This window comes from Electrona antarctica (assembly GCF_951216825.1).
Source record: "Electrona antarctica genome assembly, chromosome: 3".
Lineage (NCBI taxonomy): Eukaryota > Metazoa > Chordata > Actinopteri > Myctophiformes > Myctophidae > Electrona > Electrona antarctica.
The window spans coordinates 40,593,956-40,620,434 of NC_136808.1; the positions used below are offsets into that span (position 1 = coordinate 40,593,956).

Sequence of the window (26,479 nt, forward strand, 5' to 3'; positions counted from 1 at the left end):
CTGGCAGACTGCACTCTTTGAAGTAGCTTTGTGGGTCATTTCCAGATCCTACATCTGGGAAGATAGAGATATGCAGCCACAAAGAGGATGGTATGGTACACTGCATTCCCTGAAGAAGGCAACTTGTTGCCGAAACGTTGGAAAAATAAAGATTTTGATGGCATCGTGACTACGAGCTGTGCGGCCTCTCTCCTTTTTCAGTCATAGTTATCTCCTGCGGTCAGCACCTCCCCACTACTGGTGTGCGCTCCTACCTTCCTGTTTGTTTGGATGGTACACTGCATGGCATAGAATGACCTTTTTCTTTCTTTCGTTCTAAGGCTGTAAATATACCATTATTTCAATTATGCAAACTGCCATAAACAAATCATTACAAAAAAAAGAACTAATCCTTCCTGCTGTTTTGCCTGACAATTTCTATTGATTCACCTTTTTGAGAGCCTGTTCCAATTTTTCGTTTACTTTTTTTCTGATTGCCTGATTATATTAAGTGTGCCTCTCTCTTTGGCTCTTGCCTTTGCCCATCCATGAGTGGTTCTAAAACCTTTAAGCTTTTCATGTCAAGGACCCCCAAATTGATGTATTTTGCACCAGATCGCCATCTGAAAATGTTTTGTGCTAGGGACAGAAGAGAAGATTTGTGTTTAAAAACACAACATTTTTCAAAAAGTTTCAAAACACTTACAAAAATAAGAAAAATAGCAGATGTGCAAGATCGCTGTGAGCTTGTATATCTGCTATTTTTGAGTGGTGTAAACCACTCCTACAACTGGCTTTGTTAGTTTGTCTGTCTGTCTGTTCGTACCAAAAAATGAGCATGGTTGCTATGGTCACCCAGTTCACACGGGTGTGATTTCATTACGTCAGACATTACGTCAGACCACAGCAGACCTTACACCACTCAGTTCACACGGGTGTGATTTTTTAAATAACTAATACATTACATTAGGATAATTAAAATGTATGGATAAAGGGTTTCTGTCACGGTAGCAGAATGTAACTAGATAAAGTGCCCATCGGGGCACAGGTCTCCACCAGGGCAAGTCAGGTTGTGGCCTCCTGGTGGCGCTATAATAGGCCAATGTGAAAAGGGTGCCATTTCTTCTTACGTCTTGGATGGCAATTGGATGATTTGAGGCATTTTGTTCCAAAACTGGGTTTTGGCGCTATAACAGGCCAATGTGAAAAGGATGGGATCTATTCCTCAGCCTAGTAGGAAAGTCTGTGAAAGATTTCACGTAAATTGCACGCTGCATTCATGATTTGAGTCTTTTTGTTCAATCCAATCCAATCCTGCAAACTTTGAAAGCCAATGTTAGCCAATTAGGATGGAATATGAAATATTGGATCCGTATTGAACACATGACTATAGAGATAGTGTGTATAACAACAATTTGCGGGATATTTGGCCTCCTGGTGGCGCTATAACAGGCCGTTCTGGAAAATTCATCGTTGGCATACAGGGAGTGTGTGTGCAAAATTTGGCATCGACCGGGTTAACGGTGCCGGAGATTAGCTGGTAACAGACGGACGGACACACGGACGGACACACACACACACACACACACGGACACACGGACGGAGTGCAAAACATACTCTCTCCCCATGACTTCGGCCTGGTGGAGACAATGAACCCAAAGAATGCACATATTAACCTACAGTAGAGTTCAAACAAAGGAAGGAGAAGAAGGCATCTTCTTCTTCTTCTTCTTAATTCTTCTTCTTCTTCTTCTTCTTCTTCTTCTTCATGGAATCATGTAGTAGTTCTCAGGGTCAGGGTCTTGTGGGGTCCCCAGCTACATGGGTTAATATTTGAAAGTGGTTTTGCACACACAGTCACACACGCAGTCACGCACACATACACATGCACGCGCGCACGCACGCACGTGCGCACGTACGCACACACACACACACACACACACACACACACACACACACACACAATGACACACACACACACACACACAACACAATCATGCTATACATGATTCCATTTGTATAGTTTATATTCTCAATATTGCAAAGTGAGTACACATAGTATAGCTATATTCTTCTTCTTCTTCTTCTTCTTCTTCTTGGACCGACAATCTTGCAGCCAATTAATAAAATTGCTCATTGGCCATTCTCCTATACCTCAATAAAAGCAATCATTATATCTTTCATGAATCAAAATACCTCTGCTCTGACGATGTTATCTGAGGGCGCGGACATTTTGAAGAGGGCGGAGTCTGTCGAGTGTGGGATGGTTCTTCTCCACCGACAGGGACAGTCCGTTTGAAGCGAGCACTGCAGTAGGAAGAGGCGGTGGAGACATTTTTAAGCCCTGATTCGACGACGACGGTCCTGTGAAACACTACTCAGGGTAAGGTCTTGCATGGCTCTCTTCTCCTCAATTAGAACGCAGTTTAAAATCATTTCAACTCTCGATCTGTCAGAGAGTCTGACTTTGATCGTCTAGTTCTTCGGTCGTCGTATTTTTAAGCCAATTATTTTAACCTTCATCATCATGTGTAGTTGTTTTATAAACACTTGCAAGACTTATGGGCTGTCCTTTCAATTTGTTTTTTGTTTAATAGAACGGTATCTAGGTTGTACAAATGCTTCTTAACCTAAAACGTGTGAATAGTAGCGAAAGGCAGGAGGTGAAACATGTTTCTCTCGTACCGTGCTGCTGCATGGTTTAATTCCCTGCAAAGCCAGCGGGCTTATCATGTGTTGTTGCGGTGGTCTTCGATTCAGCACCAGGGACAGCGCATGATGCGCATTTCAGCCTCGTTACAACAACGAGTTGGACTGGAACAAATCACGGCAGGACAGGACACTGTCTCCAGAACACACTGAGATCAAGCTTTAGGCGACCTTTGGGACATTATCACGTGCTTTTTTTGTGTGTCCTCCCTGAATAAAGATATGCTGCATGCCTGCATCTTGGAATTCTCCCTCTCTCTCTCTCTCTCTCTCTCTCTCTCTCTCTCTGTGTCTCTTCAGTCGGGGTGGTGTGGGGGTTTGATACGTGAGGATTCTTGTGAGTCTGACACTGGCCTGTAGAATAGAAAGTAACGTTGTGTCAAGTAGATTCAAGTGTCTGTGTCACCTGATCAACTGCAAAGAAAAGATCAGTTTTTTGTTAGCCCTCTTTTCCTCTCAGCTTGTTGCAATCAATCTGTAGATCTAATTTTGTGCTGTTCAGTTTTGGGCAATAGGTACAAATAATAATAATGTCAGCGCTCATCCGGCCAACATGGCAAACAAGAGAAAGTGGTTGTTTGTTAAGTGCGCCATTTGAATTGTGGGCCTTATACTGTATCTACTAGAGTGGGCTGATTGCCAACTGCCAAGGTGGATAGCTGTCTGTCTGTCTGTCTGTCTGTCTGTCTGTCTGTCTGTCTGTCTGTCTGTCTGTCTGTCTGTCTGTCTGTCTGTCTGTCTGTCTGTCTGTCTGTCTGTCTGTTCCTCTCTACTTTTGAATATGGGAGACAGTTGACCATTTCTTTTTTGGTTTTAGTCGGTTTTCACAGAGACAGACTGCAATTCCCAGAAAACACCAACAGGGTCGCTACAATATGGTGCTAGAGAGAGCCTGGGAAAGACTGGGCAAAGGCATGTGACGCAGGTCTTCTTCAGGCAGAATGGGAACTGCAGCTATGGTGTTGTTGACACAACTATCTGGTCGACTAACCAGTGCAGCCAAGAGTTGAGGGGATTTTAGACTAGGCATTTCATTAACCCTATGGGTCTGCTATAAGTGTCAGAGCAGAAAAGGACTCAGCTGATTTAAACAGCTCAATAGTGTTTTTGTCATCATATTTTGTAGGATAGCCCATTCAAATGGGGAAAGCATCTGTGTCATTTTAGACTTTTTTTTCCCACATTTGGTATTCAAAAATAGCTGATGTACATACAAGTGCCTTGCTGCAAACTTGTACATCTTCTATTTTTGGAAAATATTGAATCTTGTGAGAGAACGACTGATTTAGGAGGAATTTGTAGAATCGGTCTCAGGTCTTAATGGGTTAAAGGGCATGTTTTCATTTGCGGGAGTTATTATTATTATTATCATTTCTTTCTATTCTATAATGCTGCACATGTTTGTGTATGCTGAGGTTCTCTGCCAGCCCTTATAGGCAGATGATGACTCATTACTTCGAGGTCATTTCATTTGACAAATTGGTTGGTTGGTGGTTGCATCATCAAAGTAGCTCCAAGCCCTCTTGGAATGAAAGTGTGCACAAGCCGCCAATTGGCAGGTAAACGGTAATTCTGAGCTTCATGTTAAAATCAGAGAGTGTAGACAAAAAACAAATGCCGCCCTGTGCTGAGCCTAACAGAGAGCTTCACTGGAACAATTGCAGTGAAAATTCTAGATGCCTACAGTACGTATAGGCATAGGCCTACCTTTGTGCAACAGACATCTGATGAGTTGAAAATGTGGACCCTGTTGGAAGCAAGTGTAATGCTTTATCATGGTGTCGTCCACAGTAACCGTTTTTGTATTGACTTGTGCTTTCGTTTGAAATGTATCCATTCTGCATACTGTTAATACTATTTTCAATCAATCAAGGGGCGCCCACTGGCCAGGTGGTTTGGGTCGTGTGCCGCGTGTGAGCCCAGGCCTGGCGGTGCGTCGCGTGTTCGAGTCCCGTTCATGACGACCTTTGCTGCATGTCTCTCCCCCTCTTCCTCCCACTTTCTTGTCTGTCTTCACTAATAACAATCAATAGAGGAAAAAAGCCTAAAAATAATCTTAAAAATCAATCAATCAATCAATCAATCAATCAGGCAGTGATGCATCTTTCAGTTTAGGAAACATGATAAACAGTCACTGTTGAAAATCTCACCCTCAAAAAATGTACACCAACCTCAAAACACTCAAATGCTGCATCATAGCACAACCCCCACACTCTGCATCCATCGCCATACCTCAACCACTGCAACCGACCTTAGAACTCCACACTTTCTCTGTTATCAACCCCTGACCTCAAACTACTGAATCAAACCTTGTGCAGCCTTTAATATTGAACCATTCCAACCCCCCCTATTACAGCGGTTCTTAAATGTGTTCATGTCAAGGACCCCCAATTATGTTTTAAATAGGCTGATGCACACCTCAAAGGTTAGTGACAGGTATGTAGGACAACCAGGAAGTTATAAATGTTCAGAAAGGGACCATGATATCAGATCAAAGAAAAATTACCCCTAAAATGAATAAAATACAAATTTATTTGGCTGCAGACCCCCCCATTAAAAAGAAATGTGCCAGGGACCTCCAGAAGCAAAGACTATACTAAATATATTATAAAATCCCCAACCTCAACTCCGTACTAATCAACCTCAAATTCTGCATCAAACCCCACTCCCCAAACTGTGTAGTCAATCCTAACCTCAACCACGTCTTCAAACCCCCTACCTCTTAAACACTGCATCAAATCCCATCCCCCAAACTCTGCAGAAAACCCCCAACAGAAACACTATCAAATCCCCAACAGAAGCACTGTATCAAACCCCCATCCTCTCAAACACTGTATCAAACCCCCAACCTCAAATACTGCATCAAACCCCAAACAGAAACACTGTATCAAACCCCCCAACCTCAAATACTGTATCAAACCCCCCAACCTCAAATACTGTATCAAACCCCCAACCCAAAATGCTGCATCAAACCCCATCTTTAAATGCTGCATCATCAACACCCCACCCCAAACTCTGCAGTCTGCACCAAACACCAAACCTAAAATAATGCACCAAACCCCCCAACCTAAAATCCTGTATCAAACCCCAACCTCCTCAAATACTGCATCAAACCCCAACCTCAGATGCTGCGTCACACACCACCCCTGAACAGCACTGCATAAAACTCCAACCTAGAATGCTGCATCGCACCCCACCCCCAAACTCTGCAACCAAATCTAGCCTTAAATACTGCATCTACCGTAACCACAGCCTCAAAACACCAAGCAAAATGCAGCCTCAAATACTGCCTTCACCACCACCCCCACCCGACCCCACCTACCACAATACCTCAGCACCATGGACATGGACTTTTTTTTATTATTTCTTTGCTAAGACTTGTGCATGTAAATAATGTTGCCCAGTGTTTTGTTCTTCTATTGTAGATTCATCAATATTCCATTCCTGGCTGATCTAATGACCTAGTCTCACTCCCAGGGATCAATCAAGTTTTATCTTATCCCATTAGCAATCATTATGTGGCGTGTGCACGCGCGCTTGCATGTGTCCATACGTGTGTGTGTGTGTGTGTGTGTGTGTGTGTGTGTGTGTGTGTGTGTGTGTGTGTGTGTGTGTGTGTGTGTGTGTGTGTGCGTGTGCGCATGTGCATGTGTGTGTCATTGTATAAGCTTATACTTTCAGCACATTACATTTCTCCAGTGTGTAAACAAAGAACCAACTAGAAAAAGTGCCGCTCGGGGCACAGGTCTCCACCAGGCCAGGTCAGGTTGTGGCCTCCTGGTGGCGCTATAATAGGCCAATGTGAAAAGGGTGCCATTTGTTCTTACACCATTGATGGCAATTGGATGATTTGAGGCATTTTGTTCCTGTTGGTGGCGCTATAACAGGCCATTCTGGAGAATTTGGGGCAGAGGTTCATAGTTGGCATCCAGGGAGTGTGTGTGCAAAATGTGGCATCGACCGGGTTAACGGTGCCGGAGATTAGCTGTTCACAGACGGACGGACACACGTACGGACGGACGGACGGACACACGGACGGACGGACAGAGTGCAAAACCTACTCTCTCCCCATGCCTTCAGCCTGGTGGAGACAATTACAGTATAGGCTATATTACAAAGTAATGTAGCAAAGACCGATATTTATTGAATGCGACATTCTTCCAAATGGATGTTTTCTTTTTTTTCTTTTACTTATTTCTGAACCATTTTAAACATGCCGGTATCCATCCATATTTACTAGAAACATCTAATATTGAATGCAACATACAGTTTAATATCAAGGAAGGTTATACTGATCAATAATACCAAGCATCTGATACGAATCAGTGACAACAGAGTGTTATTACAGAGTGTTATTACTCCCATACACGCACGCACGCACGCACGCACGCACGCACGCACGCACGCACGCACGCACGCACGCACGCACGCACGCACGCACGCACGCACGCACCACACACGCACGCACGCACGCACGCACGCACAGACACACACACATGTTGTGATCTGAGGCCCGTGGCGGAGGTTTGTTTTCGGAGAAGCCATCAGAATGTGATCCTCCTCCCTCGCCTCTCTCGCCCATCATTGATCTGAATGACAGTGCACAACATAGCAGAGGTAAGCTGATCTCCACTGTAGACAGTCTGGAGCAGCGCCCAGGACAGCTCACCCCCAAAGGCAAGGGCACACCATGGATGGATCCATCCATCCATCCATCCATCCATCCATCCATCCATCCATCCATCCATCAAACTAACTATCTCGATCGATGGATGGATGGATCAATCGATCAATCGTTCAGTATGCGTGCGTGCGTGCGTGCGTGCGTGCGTGCGTGCGTGCGTGCGTGCGTGCGTGCGTGCGTGCGTGCGTGCGTGCGTGTGTGCGCGTAGGGGTGGGGTAGAGCGTAAAGAAAGAGAAAAGCTGAGTGAGGAAATACCAGAGAGAGAAAAATGAGAGAGAGACAGAGAGGAGGGAGGAGGGAGGGGGAGTTATGCAAGTGATCCTTACCTTCTGCTGCAGAGGTTGCTGCTGTTGTACGCACACACACACACACACACACGCACGCACGCATGCACGCGCGCGCGCACGAACAAATGCACAGCTGATCAATACGAGTTTAGGGTGCTGTGCTGATCTGTATTTCCTCAGTCTTATGTTTAACAGCATGATGTTCTTTACTGGTCAGTTCTTTGCTGTGCTGTTTTCTTTTACATATATTTCTGGGGCTATTCTGCCTTTATTTGGACTAGAGCGGTGCCCGTTGGGTACTGGCCTATTGGAACAATGCAAGTTGGAAATGACTGCCTATGTCCCTTTTATGCCCATATATTGCCCCTGTTATTTTTCAGGCATGCCCACATATTGGAGTATATGCAGATGTCAGAACAACATTGTGATGTCAGAACAGGCCATCTCCATACTATGGAGATGTCCAGAGCCCGGGCAGAGGCTTTTGTGACGGTTCTGGACAACCGGCGATCCGACGGACTTGACACCGGGCACTGCACTGAGCTCCCTGTGGTGGTGTGGAACGTGTGGGCCAAATTTAAGTCGGTGGGGTGAACGGTTCTCGAGTTACAGTATGTGGATTACATGCAGAGACATAATACAGTGGAGAACGACAGAAGAGACAGGTTGTGCCACACATCAACGGTCGTCAGGCTTGGTAATAACTCGCTGTCAGGCATTAGAGCCATGGTAATTGTGGTATGCACCTTAAACGCTAGGCCAACCAACCGCCCCTTGCCACGCTGTTTTCTGAACTGCCATTCTCTTCTAGCATCGGAGGGCAAGCCAATGGGAAGGAAGGGTACAAATTCAGGTTAATATGTCATTGTAGCAATAAACCTCCTGCTGGGGGGGAAAGGGATTTTCTTTTTCTTGGAACATACAATATAGCCTACAGTCTTGACTTTGGAATAATAACATTTATTTTAGACAAGTTGGGCTAATTGGCAAAATGACATGAGCTGCTCTGTTCAGTGCAGCGCCTGCGTTTATGTGTTTGGTTGAGGACTACTAGTGGCACAGATTAGTAGTGGCTCTTTATCCCCAGTGAATGGCACACTGGCTTTACTAGCTCTAATCCCTCTGGGGAGAGATGATTGCTTTGAATCTCCTGTACACTACCAAGCTCCATTCTGCCCCGACACTTCCTCCCCCACTCACCCCTCTCTGTGTATCTGACCGTACCGTACCGCCCCCCCCTGCTCATCTGGCTCCCTGGTTGGCTCTCTCTCTCTCTCGCTGGGCATTGTTACCTTCCCTTAAGGCCTATTCACTCCAGTTTTAGGTGATAAGGTGACTACCGAAACGGTTGTTAGTAAAAACACAGATGTGTTCGGTGTGCAGTGAGTTGCTTATCACCGCGTCATGTTGTAGTTTTCCCAACCACCGTGGTGGTCACCTTATCACCAAAAACTGGAGTATGAATAGGCCTTTCCTTTGCCTTCTTTAATATCTGAGGTATAGAGCACCGAAGTCTGACGTCACTTTCAGTAGAGGGCGCCAATACACAGGTTCATGTATTTTTGAGTGGTGTACTGTAAACCACTCCTACAACTGGCTTTGTTAGTCTGTCTGTCTGTCTGTCTGTGCTCAAAAAATGAGCATGGTTGCTACGGTCACCCAGTTCACCCGGGTGTGATTTCATTACCTCAGACATTACGTCAGACCACAGCTGATCAGGCTATATAAGACCTTACACCACTCAGTTCACACGGGTGTGATTTTTTTAGTTGCATTGAGATCCCCATAGGGCGATTTTAGGTCGCTTCATATAAGAACTGTGTTTGAAAAATAAACCGACCACCCCGGCCTTTCTGTCAGGGGAGTGGCTGTGCGTCGTTAATGATGTCCATTCATATTTGATACAGCCAGTTTCTGGAGAAAATGGAATTAATGTGGCCGCAAAAGCCTTGAAACTACATATGAAGGCAATGTCGCTGCTAATATACGTCACGCCCAGCTGTCAACACATTGCGTTCCTGAGATTCCTCGTTGACGTAAGCTCAGCTGGTGTTGACTCGACTCGTACTAACCACGAGACATTAAATATCAATAAAATAAAAATAAAAATAAACATAATTAACATTCAGTTTCTGTTGTGCGACGGGCAGATGCAGCTACCCGCCTATACCGGAAATGTAGTCTCTGGGTTGTTTCACTCGCTTCTAACGCTTTTTGAGTGGTGTAAACCACTCCTACAACTGGCTTTGTTAGTTTACGTGTCTGTTCGTACCAAAATGGCTTTGTTAGTTTACGTGTCTGTTCGTACCAAAAAATTAGCATGGTTGCTATGGTCACCCAGTTCACACGGGTGTGATTTCATTACGTCAGACATTACGTCAGACCACAGTTGATCAGTCTATATAAGACCTTACACCACTCAGTTCACACGGGTGTGATTTTTTTGTTACTCTTTGGGTATATTTGTGCATTTCCACCTTCAGTCGATGCTTCTTATCCATATGAGTGAAAAGGCCGGGGTGATCGGTTTATTTTTCAAACACAGTTCTTATATGAGGCGATCTAAAATCCCCCTATGGAGATTACAATGCAAATTAAAAGTAGACGAACCTGTGGATTGACGCCCTCTACTGACAGTGACGTCAGGACTTTGGTGCTCTATAGCTACTGTACCTACCACAATCAATCAATAAATCCATTTTATTTTATAGTGACCATGACAAATCATGAGAGGTTCATCTCAAGACGCTTTATATGTAAAGCAGGTTGAGAGTAACAGCACCACCCTAAAGGAGAGGAGCCAAACCAACTTCCTGTCTCTCCACGAGGAGGTGGTGCCCCCAGAGGCTAAAATAGAGGGGGGGGCCAAAACTACCCTTTAAACGGGAAGGGGTGGCGTCATCTGCCTTGACCTAGAGAGAGAGAGACAGAAAGAGAGAGAGAGAGAGAGAGAGATACCGTCGGCCTATACACACACAAGGATGCGAAGCAACAACAGCAAAATGTACATTTATAATAACACTATACTACCATTTTGCTGCCAAACTCCAAGAAGCATCTTCATTCCGCTAGCTGTCTGTCTGTCTGTCTGTCTGTCTGTCTGTCTGTCTGTCTGTCTGTCTGTCTGTCTGTCTGTCTGTCTGTCTGCTCTGCTCTGCTCTGCTCTGCTCTGTCTGTCTGTCTGTCTGTCTGTCTGTCTGTCTGTCTGTCTGTCAAGTGCAGAATGGATACATTATCAATTAATGATTTGTTTGTACTAGTATGTCTAGTATTTATGTATGTATTTTATTTACTCTCCGTTTTAGGTATTTTTTTTTATTATAAATGAGGGTGGTCCCCTCCTCAGTGTGTGGGCTTTCTATCCGTGGAACCCCAAAATGGTCGACACGGCTATGCCTATTAGGAATGTGATGACATGTTGTTATTTGTTGTTAAATGTCATTGGTTTTATGACTAGGACATTGTGTTTTTCCAGAGCAGATGTCTATATGTCTCTTCAGTGTCTCCCTGGGGAGCGGCCATATTGTCCCGGCAGGCATGCTGCATGTTGACTTGGGACTGTTATCTCATGAATCCCTTGTCCTGTCCTTCGCCCACATTCCTCCACAGGCTGCCTGGCAACAAAACAGCAGCCTCTTATACTCGAAAATCGTCCTTGATCTAATTCTAGCCTAGATTTTATTATGAGGAAAGTCGTTCAATCAGCTTGTTCAAGGACCTCATAATGTGCCCTGTGCTGGGTTCAAATCACTCTCAATCTCGTATGTCTCACCCCATGTTTCTCTCTATTGTACTATAATAAATCAGATGTGACTTATAATTGAATATGGACATGTATTACTTCATTTTCAGTTTTTTGTAGTACACTCCCATGAGTTTTGCCACTGACATGTTTTGGCACAGGTGTGACGCATTCATCAATCAAGGGATGACACCCTGAACCTTCATATTGTTCTATGCCTGATGGTCTATCTAGAATAGACTTTTTCCGCAGTTGTGTCTCTTTTTAATTGTTCAGCTTTTTGTGTTAATAGAGAACGTGAATTAAGCAGGCAGATATTGTAGGTAGTGATGAAGACAAAGTGAAAGAGCAACAACAATTCAGAGAGAAGGTGCTGCCAGACTTACTAAAGAGCTGCGGACGTTCTCGGCTGTCCGCAGCTTCTTTTTCCGGGTTTTTAGACAGCTGGTGGATGGAAATTAAGCTCCACCTCCGCGGACGACTTGCGCGACGGCCAGATTCCCGGAAACGCTCTCCTTTTCCATCCACCAGCTTTCTAAAAACTCGGAAAAGAACAGCTTCTTCTGTCCGCGGCTGTCGGCCGTTTTGCGCTTAGGTGTGGAAACACTGAGAGAGAGTGGAGGAGGAGATTGTAATTTAGGCGAAGCATCCAATCACTGATGAGGTAAACACCTTGAAGGACTTTGACCCAACCGTATTGATATTAAGTGTTTTGTTTCAAACAGCTTAATAGTGAAAAGGGTGGGGAGCTATAGTGGCCCCCTGGGGACCAGCATCCATCCTCCAACTTCTAAAAGGTCACTTGTGAAGAACACGGTTGTTTATCCCAGAAGATCACCGGTCCAGTTAACACCTGTCCATTGATGGTGTCATGTCAAATTGCCTCTAAAAATGTCTTCTACATCCTGACAGTTTTCTGAAAAAGCTATGTTTCTGTCAGTCGTTCTTCGTTTTTTTCAAAAATAGCAGATCTACAAGCTCGTAGCGCGCCACCGAGTGGCGCGCTACGAGCTTGTAGATCTGCTATTTTTCAATAGCTAAAGCATAACATAATGCTAACACCAAAAGGGGTTCCCTCCCAAAATGGGTTAAGACATTAAGACCTGACGCCGATTCTATACAAATGCCAGTATAGTTCTCAAACTTTTTCATGTCAAGAACCCCCAAAATGATATGCATTAATTTGGATGCAGAGCCCCCATCTGAAAATGTTTTGTGCCAGGGATCCCCATGCAGAGGAGAAGATGTTAGCCGTGCTCATGTGAGCTTTATCTGCTTTTTAGCTGCTGTTTTTGAGAACCACCGTTCTAAACCAATGTTCTATTTTCTGAAAAAAATATGTTATAAATATATATAAATATATATATAGCTAAATTATAAAATGACACGGGGCCGGTATTAGAAATGCATGGCATTTATTTATTTTTGTCCCCCTGAAATTAAAGAAGAGGAATATTATTTTCTGTAATATTTTCTGCTGAACCTACTTTTAATTTACCAGTTCAGGTTTAGATCTTTCCTTAAGACTAGACAGTTATATAAACTAGGCACAGCAGATTCTGACAAAGAGTTTTTGTTTTTTTAATTTGTTCTCAATTGTAAAATGCCTCTAGACTTTACACAGATGGGTACAGAATTAGCTGCTGTGAACTGTGTATTCCTATGTGTGCAAGAGCACACTGTGTGTGTGTGTGTGTGTGTGTGTGTGTGTGTGTGTGTGTGTGTGTGTGTGCACTGCACGTGCGTGCGTGCGTGCGTGCGTGCGTGCGTGCGTGCGTGCGTGCGTGCGTGCGTGTGTGGGTAGTACGTACGTAGTACATTGGGTAGTAATCTATATGGGTAACTGACTGATTGACAGAAGACTATCCACTCCCTCACTGTGCTGCATCCAGTGATGTTCTTGTATCCCATTTCTTCATTCTGCTTTCCAGATATAGCTCAACACAGAACCATGCATCGCCATTTCCCCCACAGCCATACTGTATGTGCAGCTGTTGTATGTTACTGGACGAGTTCATTAAAATCTAAAGAAAACATTGCTTACTTTCTACAGGCCCGCTTTGAAGCCACTTTTTCGGCGAATTCAAATCCACCATCTTGAACTTTCCGGTCCTGAAAAGCGACCGGAAGTGACTGCTATTGGCTGCAACCACAGCGAGGGCGGGTCTTCTTCACTCGGTAGAACCAGAGCCATAGAATAGACAGAGTTACGACAACTCCGTTCACTTCATGGGGCCAGGCTCTTCTACATAGACTTCTATTGAAAAGGGACAACTGGAAGTTTACAGAATGCATTGGAGTCTATGGGCTCGTGTGAGTACATGAACCATGTGATCAGTAACTCTGTCTTACTCTATGGCTCTGGGTAGAACCAGCTAGCAGCTAGAAGCCCTAGCTGCTAAAGTCTGGCCCAAACCTCATTCACTTGAATGGAGTAAAAATGCTTCTGCCGCCAGCAGGAGGGAAGATAGCGACATCTGCAGGGCCATTAATCAGAACTGCATGCGGATAATAGCAGAGCTTCATGCCGCCCGTTTTGTAACAGTCAAAACAGAGGCTCTCTGCAGGAGTGTGCTCATTTAGTTCAATTCTGTGATGTATATGCCCCAATGGTGTCAGTAAAGTGTTTTAATTAGTCCCCGTCTCCTACACTGTTGACTAACATAAATCGAAGTAATGTTACACCTTCCTTCACACTCTCTATTGCTCGACATTTTAGAACAAGCATAAATCCATGACCGTCTAATTGGACCAACAGAGCATTCAAGGGAAGCAAGAAAGTCCTTAGTTAGTTTAGCTACCATTAACCACATGAATGTCCCTGCACTGGGCAAACAAACATTTGCCCAAAAATAGCACATCTACAAGCTCAGAATATCTCAATTATAGCTAGCCAGCTGTAACCATGCGTAACCATGCGTCCAGATGAACTAGGAAGAGTGGGACTTTTTCCCCAACATGTTATAAAATAAAACGTTTGGAAAATAGTCTTGTAATGTAAAGTAAACATAACATGATTAGAACATGCTTGAACATTCGCCAATTAAGGCTAAATATTCCTACAACAGCAACAAACTAGAACTGCACTCTGTCGAGTGCCTACTTGAGATTACATACATGTATACACAGAGGCATTACCTTATATATGTGTATATGTATATGTAATTTGTAAGTTGATAATAGTATACTGTGGTTACTTGGGTTGTTTTATGCGTATGCCGTGGCTGATTTTGAGAGTGACGTAATGAAGATATGTATACCCTGAAGAAGGCAGTTGTACTGCCGAAACGTTGGTTTTACTCTGCATCCTAATAAATAATCGGCTCTTTGGCTATCAGTGTGTGCAGCCACTCTTTTTGTCTTTTTAAGACTTAAACTCTTTAGATGTTTCTGCCGTGAGCTGGCACCACTACTAAGACTGGTGTGCGTTTAGCATCCTCCTGCACAGTAATGAAGATATGTACCAATGTCAGGGTATAACTGGCTTTCGATGGTGACGTAATAAAGATATGTTTCAGTGTCGGGTGGATTAAAGGTAATGCCTCTATGTATACATGTATGTAATCTGAAACCTACCTTTTATTACGTCACCATCGAGAGCTAGTTATACCCTGGCTTTGGTACATATCTTCATTACGTCACTCTCAAATCATGCAGCCATGGCATACGCATCGGAGCACCGGACAAACAACTTTACTTGCGCAAGCAGAGCGCAAGTAATAACTATACAAAACCTGTTTATCTAATCATTTTGGGCGTATAGACAAGAAGTTGAAGGATAAATGTAGGTCTGGTAATGATGTAGGCCTACAGTGCATGTTCACATCATATACAGTATACTTTATAAATTATACATTATAGCCTACATTATTACAGACAACCTTTCAAATATTTTATTTTTTACATTTTGGACAAAATAGCCCATTTTACAGTATAGATCAAGGTGTCCACTCTTCCTTTGTTCCCAATTCCCACTGTTCTTGTCTGTTTGTTGTCCGTTTCCGTTTCCGTGTGTGTGTGTGTGTGTGCGTGTGCGTGTGTGTGTGCGTGTGCGTGTGCGTGTGTGTGTGCGTGTGCGTGCGTGTGTGCGTGCGTGTGCGCGTGCGTGTGCGTCTCTGTGTGTGTGTGTGTCCATACTATGTAATGTGTATATGTGTGTGCATGCTGCAGGCGTGTATAGCGGTGTGTTGTGGTGTTTGAATAGCTTGGCTCCTCCACAGTGTGACAGTTCCAGGACAACAGCCCAGTCTACTGGCTGCTCACGTGTACTGCCATGTGTTCATATAGGTCAGCGTCACAATGTCTGTCCCATGCATATATTACACAGTATATGTACAGCTGGTGCGTGCGTTCGTGCGTGCGTGCATGCGTGCGTGCGTGCGTGCGTGCGTGCGTGCGAGAGAGCCACATGTCCCCACAATAAAAAAATGTTTAAACCGAGAAAGCATTAATCTTAGATTTATTATTCACAAATGGCATGATATACAAGCTCATAGAGCGTCTGACAATCAGGCTATCACTTCATGCCATCCTGCAAGCTTGTCAAAGTCAAAGTCAAAGTCGTACGATTTGTCACACACGTTACCGCAGTGAAATTTGTTCTCCGCATTTGACCCATCTCTTGGAGCGGTGAGCCGCCACCAAGGAGCGGTGAGCAGCGGCCGTGCTGCGCTCAGGAATCATTTGATTAGTTGATTTGACCCCCCAATCCAACCCATTGATGAGTGTCAAGCAGGGAGGCATTGGGTCCCATTTTTACAGTCTTTGGTATGACCCGGCCGGGGATCGAACCCGACCTCCCAGTTTCAGGGCGGTCACTCTAACCACAAGGCCACTGAGCTGAGTTTGTACATCTGATAGTATTTTTGTTTAGCAAAGGTTGTCGGGATTCGGACTAGAACCTGCGACACATTTTTACCAGCCAAGGTGCCTGGACCGCTAAGCCGGCAGGCTCAGGCCACATCTAATATTTTTTAACATTTTTGAACGTTGAATCTTGAAGGTGTGAGAACTATACTGATTTAGAAGGCATTTGTAGAATCAGCCTCGGGTCTTAAATTGGTAAAAAACTAAAAAGGGAAAAAAAAGAAAAAGAAACAAAATGGCTTATGGTTAGGCTTACAATTAGGAAAAGATTCAAGTTTTGGGCTCAGTGGTTGGGGTTACTGTTATTATGCCTGATTAAATCAGGCATAATGATAATAATAATAGTAATAATAGTTTAATATATTAATTAAAATATATACCGGTATATTTTTTTATGTTTTACTGTTAGAGTTCGCAAAGGGGAAAAAAAGATGCAGAAATGGCAATCATAAAACTGCAGCCCATACATGTTGATGTCCTCGTATAGTACAAACGTGTGTGTGTGTGTGTGTGTGTGTGTGTGTGTGTGTGTGTGTGTGTGTGTGTGTGTGTGTGTGTGTGTGTGTGTGTGTGTGTGTGTGTGTGTGTGTGTGTGTGTGTGTGTGTGTGTGTGTGTGTGTGTGTGTGTGTGTGTACAGCGTGTACACAATACCAGTGCGGAGCTGTCCGCTCACTGTGGTGCTGAACTGTCCTACTTTCTGTCTCCAATGCTGCGTGCGTGCGTGTGTGCGTGCGTGCGTGCGTGCGTGCGTGCGTGCGTGCGTGCGTGCGTGCGTGCGTGCGTGCGTGCGTGCGTGCGTGCGTGCGTGACCCGTGTAAATGATAAGGTGAATTATTGAATGGTTGTCACAGACTAAAAATAGCCGATTTACAAGCTTGGAGATCTGCTACTTTTGGCGTGCAACACACGGTAACAAAGTATAAATCAGGCATAACAGGCATGTGGATCCTTTCTAAAGGATTTAAATATCATGAGGAAGCCAAGCATCATGAGGAAATAGGTCTGATTTCAGTGGCTTTTTTAATAGCAGTTGAACACATGATCCAGTGTGTTGTTGAAAAGGAAATATGGGACAGATGAGAGAAAACGTTCAACAAAACAAAATCCAGAATAATTCCTAACATCAGATTTTTAAATCGAGGACTGAACCTCAAGTAGATGCTGGTTGAATCCCACATTCCACCAGTTAGCCTATTTGTTTAACAACTGGATCCGTCAGCCGATCATTTTGTTCCTGTTCAATATGAATGGAAAAGTACTGGCTGGCTTGCCTTGGAATCCAGCCAGCACACACTCTATCCCATAATCTATAACTGTTACAGTATATTATAGTAGGCTATAGGTAACATGGGTAAATTGCAGAATAAACCCTATATTGATCTTTGGTGCCCCAAGCTCAGCACGCTTGTAGCTTGAGCTTTCTATTTTCTTTATTTTGTGCAATGCTGCATTCACATGGAATCAGGCAAGCGGTAGACGGCAAACGGCAAAACCTGCAGGATGGCACGGAACGGTAAAAAGATTATTTTAACATTGTTGCCATCTGCCGTTACCGTCGCCCGTTCTGGCTGCATGCCGTGCCGTCCTGTTCCGTTTATCGTCCTGCTCCCGTCCACAGAAATGACTTCCGGTTTGCCGTCTACCGCTTGCCTGATCCCATGTGAATGCAGCATAAGTCGTATATAGTTTTTTTAGCGATATTTCTTTACTCAAATCTATGCTTCTGGAGGATACCTGGCACAAAACAGTTTTTGAGATGCGGTTGTAACATATCACTTTGGGGTGTAAAAGTTTGAGAACCACTGGCCTATTATACTGTGTATTTCATTGCAACCCCCCCCCCCACAGACACACACACACACACACACACACACACACACACACACACACACACACACACACACACACACACACACACACACTCACACATGCATTATAGCCTATGTGTATCACAGTCCCACAACATGCACACATGCTCTCACAGACACATGAACACATAAAGCTCCTATTGTAGCGTGAAGACACAAGCAGTCGATCCGTCTCTCATGCACGTGCACGCACACACGCACGCACGCACGCACGCACGCACGCACGCACGCACGCACGCACACACACACACACACACACACACAGACACACGCACGCACACATGCACGCACGTACGTATGCTGTTGCATTAATAATGTGGAGCCAGCACCATCCAGTGAATAATAAAACATGCCTTTCCTTTGATGTGAGACAGACAGATGTGACATGGCAAGATGGTGGCACTCTGGCCCCTCCTCCCTACTGCTCTCTCTCTCTCTCTCTCTCTCTCTCTCTCTCTCTCTCTCTCTCTGTCTGTCTTCTTCTGTCCTTGACACATTTGCTTGGCTTTCTAATTGCCCGGTCGTAGGGGTGAGGGGTCGAACAAAGTCATCAGAGGAGGGGGGTTGTGTTCTGGCTAATAACTATAAAGCAGGGGTTTCAATCCACTGCAGGTTGCAATTCATTCATCTTATTGAGTGACATCAGTTTGTGGCCCCCGATGATGATTACAAATTTTAAGCTGGCGATTAATTGTCATACAAATAATTGTGATTGATATTTAATTATGTTTCTGGCTTTGACAATTATGATGAAGCTCACAACATGTCGCAAAGTGATGTGTTGTGAGCGTCTGAGTGAAGACATTTGGTGTAGAGGGAAATCAGGGGGAGGGGTACTGTTGTAGACCCCTGGGGCACTCCAGTCAGCAAAGTATAGGGTGGTTTTCAATTCATGCAGTGGACGTGTGGACTGTGGACATGCAGTGGAGAATAGAATAGGGTCCAGGTTTTCCCATACTTCTGAAATGCGACCTTTGATCTTTCTAAAATGCAGTATGCTTTTCAGGAGTTCAAACACTGGAGTTTTTTTTATCAGGCATATTATGTAGGCACTGGCACACTATACCTTTTGTATGTATAAAACAAGTGTTATGTATTTGACAGCTAAAGAATCTCATAGCCGTTGCACTTACTTCAACCTTGAAATGCTTTGGATTTGCTTCCATGTCTGTCATTATTATGTCTGAAAACATTAGAAAACCATATACTGTATGGTTGCTGCTACTGTAGTGGGAGTGTGCACCAAGCATATTCCCCTCCATAGATTTTCTGCCAGTGGAAACCCAGCTTTGCAGAGACAGGTACACTGTATACACACACACACACACACACACACACACACACACACGGTTTTGATGAGGTCAAATCAACATATTGAATGTCAGAACATGTCAGCTCCATATATGGAGATCTAAGGGCTTGAGGTTTGAGGTCAGATGTAGAGTTGCTGGCCGGCTCCATGCAGAATGCAGATCTATATGATCCAGTCTTCTCCATGGCTATTCAGGATTTGATGAGGTCAGTGTCATGATATTCAGATATGGAGACGGCCATATATGGAGCGTGTCACAAGGCATGACGGACTGACGGACATATATGGTGGCGTGACGGACTGACGGACATATATGGTGGCGTGACGGAGTCACTGACAGACTGACAGGTTTTGCAGGTTTTCATAGTAATCTGCAACCTACAGTCGCAATTATTATTATTATAGCACTATTTCTAGAGAGGCTGTCTAGGACCCCCAGCTCCCCCTGGCTTTGTGTCAAAGTGTCCTTGAACAAGACACTGAACCCCTAACTGCTCGTAAAGTGTAGTACCTTGTATGGTTGCCTCCACTGTTGGTGGGTGACTGGGTGAATGTGACACACATTATAAAGAGCTTTGGATAAAAAGCACTTTAGAAATGCAGAACATACCGCTCTTATCCTCAACACTGATGGTATGTGGTGGTCAAGTGGCAGTGCCACCAGGGTTTATGCAGGCAGTGTTATAAGTATTGCATGACGAAGGTTAGGTATGTTAAGCTGCACTGGAGTGTAACTTTCCTCTTCTACCCTGCATTTGAACCCAGTAGTGAAGTGTTTATCTAATTGAGCCTGCCTGCCTGCAGGGGATAAATTGAATCTTGACCATCAGGGTGAAAATTTGTGTCAGATCCTTTGTAGACATCTGTCACAAATTCCAAATTTAGACCAAATACAACCACCCCAATTGTATAAATGCTATTGTATTAACATACTCTACCATACAGATTGGACAAAATTACATTTTACGTAATTGCCACTTTAACACATGCGCACGCACACACACAATGAAACCACAAAAGCGGCCAAGTTGACCTCCTTTTCCACACACACACACACACACACACACACACACACACACACACACACACACACACACACACACACACACACACAGACGTCCTATTTTCTTCCAAAACTCTGTTTGTGTAAACAAACCATGGCAAGTGATTGATGGTGGAGGGGTTGATAATGCCGGCAGTTTATCACTGACAGCCTGTCTAGATGCAGAGAAGGAAGCAGGGTGTGCTCTGACCTTCACCATGCAGACTGTTGTCCCGTTTCAGCAGAACAGTCACTCCCGTCACCATCCAAAGTCACTGCTGAAGACGAGGGGTCCTTCCTATATTTCCTATACTTGATTGATTGATTCATTGATTCATTGATTCATTGATTCATTGATTCATTGATTCATTGATTGAATACTTCAGTAACAAGCCCGGACGGCTTGTTTCCATTGTGGTCCTATTTATTTAATTCATCAAGACATAAGCCATACAATATGTATACAAGATCATCAATTCTAGGAGCAGTAACAGTATTATTTACATATGTGGGGAGGGCATTTATTTTGGCAAGCTAGAAGACTTGTCCGGGTCCAGATGCAAATTGCAGACAGCTCTTTATGGAGGTTTTAAAGGAGGGTAGGGACTATAGGGAGTCTCATATTTTGATGGCAGCAAGCAAGCTACAAACAACGCAACACGTTGTGAGCGACACGTTGTGAGCTGGTAGATCTGCTATGTTTGCCTAGTGTGCTATTCCTCCGGAATAGGGATGCTGCTGGGCTTCATGTGGTTCAAAGATGCTGCCTGTAGGTTCCACTGATGTAATTCATTATTGTCAAAATATGTACCAAACTATACTGACGGATGTGGGATAGGGAACCGAAAGCGACATGCTTATTGTAACACAACAACTTAACAAGGGCTTACCATATTCTAAATGATAAACTCACTAACTGTGCAATATTTGACTTCTCAGACACTTTGTGAAGTAAAATATTGCACAGCTGACATTGTGTGTTGTTACTCCACTAACTTGTAATGACTGACACATTGTGTGTTGTTACTCCACTAACTTAATGACTGACACATTGTGTGTGTTGTTACTGTTACATAAATTGTCAAGATAACAGATAAGGGAAGGCCAATTAGTTGCATATAGAATGCAGAAGGGACAATTAATGATTCAAGATATAAAGGACTGTATAATACTGAATTACTGAGCTACACAGGGCTATAACTATAAAAATACTTTTGAGAAAGTACTCAAAGAGTACACATAAATACTCAGCACCACAATGGTAAAAATGGTTTCCAAACCTTTTAGATGACCAAGTTCACAATTAGCTTTAACAGGATTACTTTAAGCAGGAAATACTCTTTTAGAAAAATACCTTAAGTACCCAATTAAAAAGATGAGTCCACCAGAAGAATGATTGTCGAGTCAGAACGTTATGGTTTAGTTAATTCATTTTCCAGATCTGAGAGACAGAATGATACTCACATACAGCCAAATAACTCTCCCCTGTACCACCAAAAGGCACAGGGTAGTCTCTCTCGAACAATTCATTTCACAGGCATTAATACTGTAGAATACGTCAATTGTTGATACACATTCATTGGCTGAATAGATAGTTAATTTCCGCACTATACCGCGCTGGCACTGGTTGTCAAGCGCTCATTGGACCAGCACATGGATGATGAGACTGATATCGGGACAGCTTCCTTAGTTCCGTCATGGAGGGCCATAGACCGGGAAAGCACTGAGGCTGGCGTTGCTATGGCAACCTGAAGATAACATTTCTTTCCCTGCTAGCGGTGAACTCTTTCGACAGAGAGAAATACTCCTATCTACTTTCTCACTAGCCACCAAGGTCAAATACATGCAGTCCCACATCAAAACAGACCTCTCAGTATGCGAGCTAACTTTTGACTGGGGACAGACAGTGAATCTGAACCTGGCGTCAGGCAATCCATAATATATACGATAAAATAATATAAAGGATAATATAGGTCTGAGATGATTAGGCACGTGGATGGTGACCTGACATAAATAGGATAAGGAGAACAACCCAGAGTAAACAGGCAGTAGGCTGATGATAAAACTGATGGTAGAAGGGCAAGATGACAAAATATGAACACGGTCTGGGCCAAAAGGAAACATTGACACAAGTCCACAAAAATACCAAAGTAACAGATCTACCATAACTCAAAATTATCTATCAGTTACTCCACTAACTTGTAATATGACTGACACATTGTGTGTTGTTACTCCACTGACTTAATGACTGACACATTGTGTGCGCCAGCTCATCTAAACATTGACAGTTATTAGCAGCAACAAAGCTCCCTAAGCCTCTATGGCGTCCAAGCAGAAACGGGAGTTCATTCATTTGCCCTGGCCTTGGTGGACAGACTGCCGGCAGTATGGTGAGGATTTGGTGGCGATTAGCCAACTAGCTTGGTAAGAATGAGACAGCATGTGTATGACGCAGTGCTGCAAAGAATATGGGGGGGGGGGGTGTTGTTGTTATCAGTGTGACCTAACAGTACACTTTCATTCCTGTCTTCTTCTCTATTGTACCGCACTTTCGTTTCTTCCCGTAGGCCTCCCTCACCCCCCCCTCTCTCTCTCGCTTCCTCTCTCTCCTCATGTCCTCCTACTTGACCTAGCCTGGACGACCATGCAGTCTTATACAAAGGTTAAAATGCAAACTTAGATAGCATGATATTTAGACAGATGATTAGGTTCATTTACGTTCTTGGTTTACATATGATCCTAGATTACTGAGGCACTACACTGCATGTCTCTATGCATTTGATGTATGTGTTTATCTAGCTTACTTTGTCTTATTGTCTGCTAAATGCCTAAATTGTAAATTGTAATAATCATACACTTGCAAATAGCTCATTCAACATGCAACCTCTCTAATCTTAATATCTAAACATCACTAGATGTTTCTCCCCCTGCCCCCCTCCAGTAGGCCTACTGCTGTGACAGCTGATTTTATCTCTCCATTCACCTGCATGCCTTAAGGAGAATTCCATGCTAGAAGGCTTTCTTACCTTTATTTGTAGTTGTTACTTCCCCACCAAAGAGGTCCAGGTGTTATTTTGTGCAAAAGTGCATTATTGGCTATTTCCCCTACCATAAGCCCTCAATGAATTGCATTGAATTGAATGGGGCTATGGGGTGTTGTGCTAATTTGCTTATTTCCATCGCTCACAAATCTTTTTTTTTTGTCCTCTCTTCATAATGTAAATAGTATCCCAAGCGGCACACTTTACTACTTATTTCGATGGAAATAAGCGAATTAGCACAAAAACCCAACCCCCATTGAGGGCTTATGGTAGGAGAAATAGACAATAATGCACTTTTGCACAAAATAACACCTGGACATCTTTGGTGGGGACGTAACAACTACAAATAAAGGTAAGAAAGCCTTTTAGTATGGAATTCTCCTTTAAGGTCGGGCAGATCCAGGCTTCATGAATAACATTCAAAGAACCTGATCTGCAGCTAAGCTGTCACTGTCCCCTCATTAACTCTGTCTTTATCTGTCTCGTGTTGCTTAATGAAGGGCCCATCATATCACTATGCTGGACATCTGTCTCATTCTGCTCAATGAACGGTCCATCATATCACTATGCTGGACACAGACTTTAGCACCCTTGTGTACTCTGCCCTGACACTGAACTCACTATGGGAATAAATAATACCACTTACGTCAGTGGTAGGTATAACTAACTTGTTATTGTAGATATATTCCAATGAACTGCATCTTACACACTAATCTTATACTTATTTGATTTATTAGACGTCATGGTTAAAGTAATATATGCTTTTAACCCGTTAAGATTCCAAAAATATCTTCTAAAACAGTTTTCCACTAAATCAGTGGTGCTCAAACTCTGTCATGTCAATGACAAATAGGCCCACGGCCTATTTGGCAGTGGGCCCCCATCTCATAACATTTTGTTTCAGGCACCCCCAGAAGCAAAGAACTGCAAAATGTTTGCTTTGAAAAATACATGCAAAGATTTGCACACATTTGCAATTTTTTTGAAAAATAGCAGACCTACTGTGTGAACTTTCACACATTAGGCTTGTAAATCTGCTATTTTTTATATAGACCATGCTTCAAAAGAAGATGACTGCTGATGTAGTAGTAGGAGTTCCAGTTATATCTAAATGAGCATATAGCCAACGCATATACACGCCTCATCAAACCAGGGTTTCCAGGGGATCTCAATGTATGCTACAGTATATCGTTTCCCACTTCTGCAGTGCGTGGGCAGTATTTCTCTTTGTTGCCTGAAATAGCACAGCCATTACATTGGATTCCCGGAGTCCCATTGGTATGCTGCTGTATGTAGCTGTTTTTAATCATGTCAGACTCTAATCCACAAGCCTTCTGGAGTCGCTCGAAACTCCGCTCTGCATGCTCTGCTCCCCTGTTCATGCTTCCAACTGAGGACAGACAGACAGACAGACAGACAGACAGACAGACAGACAGACAGACAGACAGACAGACAGACAGACAGACAGACAGACAGACAGACAGACAGACAGACAGACAGACAGACAGACAGACACAGTACACATGGAGAGCACATGTGCGTTAATACACTTTTAACATGGAAAGGGCGCACACACATGCATGCACACAAATATGCACGCAGACCCGCATACACGCCGGACTAAGCTGATGTCAAAGGCTGGAAATGATAGTTTATGTAAATGTACATCATGTACGAAATTATAACAACCAATAGGACATGCTGTCTGATACAGCTGTGTTGACAGCAATACAGATGGAACGATGTAACAGATGTATAAGTTAAGCAAGCCTTGCAGAGCCATGAGGCCCATGGGGCAGGAGCCTATCTCCTGTTTCTGTATAGTGTGAGGCAGCTTGATATACAAGTACACCCCCTGGACATGAAGCTACAGTAGTATGTCACAGGGAGGGACTTAGCCCCATTACAGCCTTGATGCTGAGTGCCAAGCAGGGAGGCATCGGGCCTCATTTGCATTTGGTAGAAAGACTCCTACATGCATACATACATACATACATACATACATACATACATACATACATACATACATACATACATACATACATACGTACGTACGTACGTACGTACGTACGTACGTACGTACGCACGCACGCACGCACGCACACACGCACGCACGCACGCACGCACACACTGTACAGACCTATACAGACATTAAAACCATAGCCACAACCCTGAAATGCTCATTGCAGACATGTTCATCTGTGCTTGCAGCAGGGTGCAGCAATAAAGCAGCAGTGGGGCTGCAGCTACAGCAGATATGCTGCAGGGGGTGCTGCGATTTGAGCATGTAATCACATTCCATGTTATATCATATTAGGGCATTCAGTTCAGAGTGCTTTGGAGGTGGTTGGTCTTCTACAGAGCAAAGGTGGACATATATATAACATGGGTATGGACAATAATTGTCCCCGTTTATGCTGTGTTAAAATGAGCAGACTTGCATTTAGAGAAGGAAGGAGAATCCCGCTGTGCCGAGCAGGAGGTTTCTTCCCGCCAGAAGCCTTATCTCCTGTCAGGCACTGACGGTGCACTTTCAGGCTGGAAGTGCAGTGCTCTAACTGAGCTCTGCGGGACCCAGTACTGGCTCTCCCTGCAAGAAAGCAGTCACGTTGTTACTGCAGTGCAGTCAAACAGCGTCTCCTCTCGCTCAGACAAGCTTGCTATGGGGGTTTAGGCAAATCAGATCGCGGCTCGTGTGTAAACAACCTCTCTCTGAGCCAATCCAGGACTATAGTCTGTTTCACCCACAGGTCGGTTTGCTGGTTGTATAGCTGAGATCTTCTTTTTTTTTTTATCACTTAGATTTTTATAAATTTTTTGAACAAACAAACAATGGCAAAAGACAAACACAGCACAAACAAACATGAAAAATAAAAAATTAAAATTAATAAAATCGACAATGCGTATCAAACCTTGCTTATTACTTTACATATTCCTAGACATTAGCT

General features: G+C 43.8%; 1 protein-coding gene across 2 annotated transcripts in view; it reads left to right on the forward strand.

Annotated features, from left to right (window-relative positions):
* The first annotated feature begins 2,263 nt into the window (after positions 1-2,263).
* The window catches only part of LOC306920070 (synaptosomal-associated protein 25-B-like), a 69,854-nt gene continuing 45,638 nt past the window's right edge, over positions 2,264-26,479 (forward strand). For both annotated transcript variants that reach the window (XM_079496687.1, XM_079496686.1), the window contains exon 1: positions 2,264-2,362. The gene's annotated coding sequence lies outside the window, so the exon portion shown is untranslated. The remainder of the gene's footprint in view (positions 2,363-26,479) is intronic.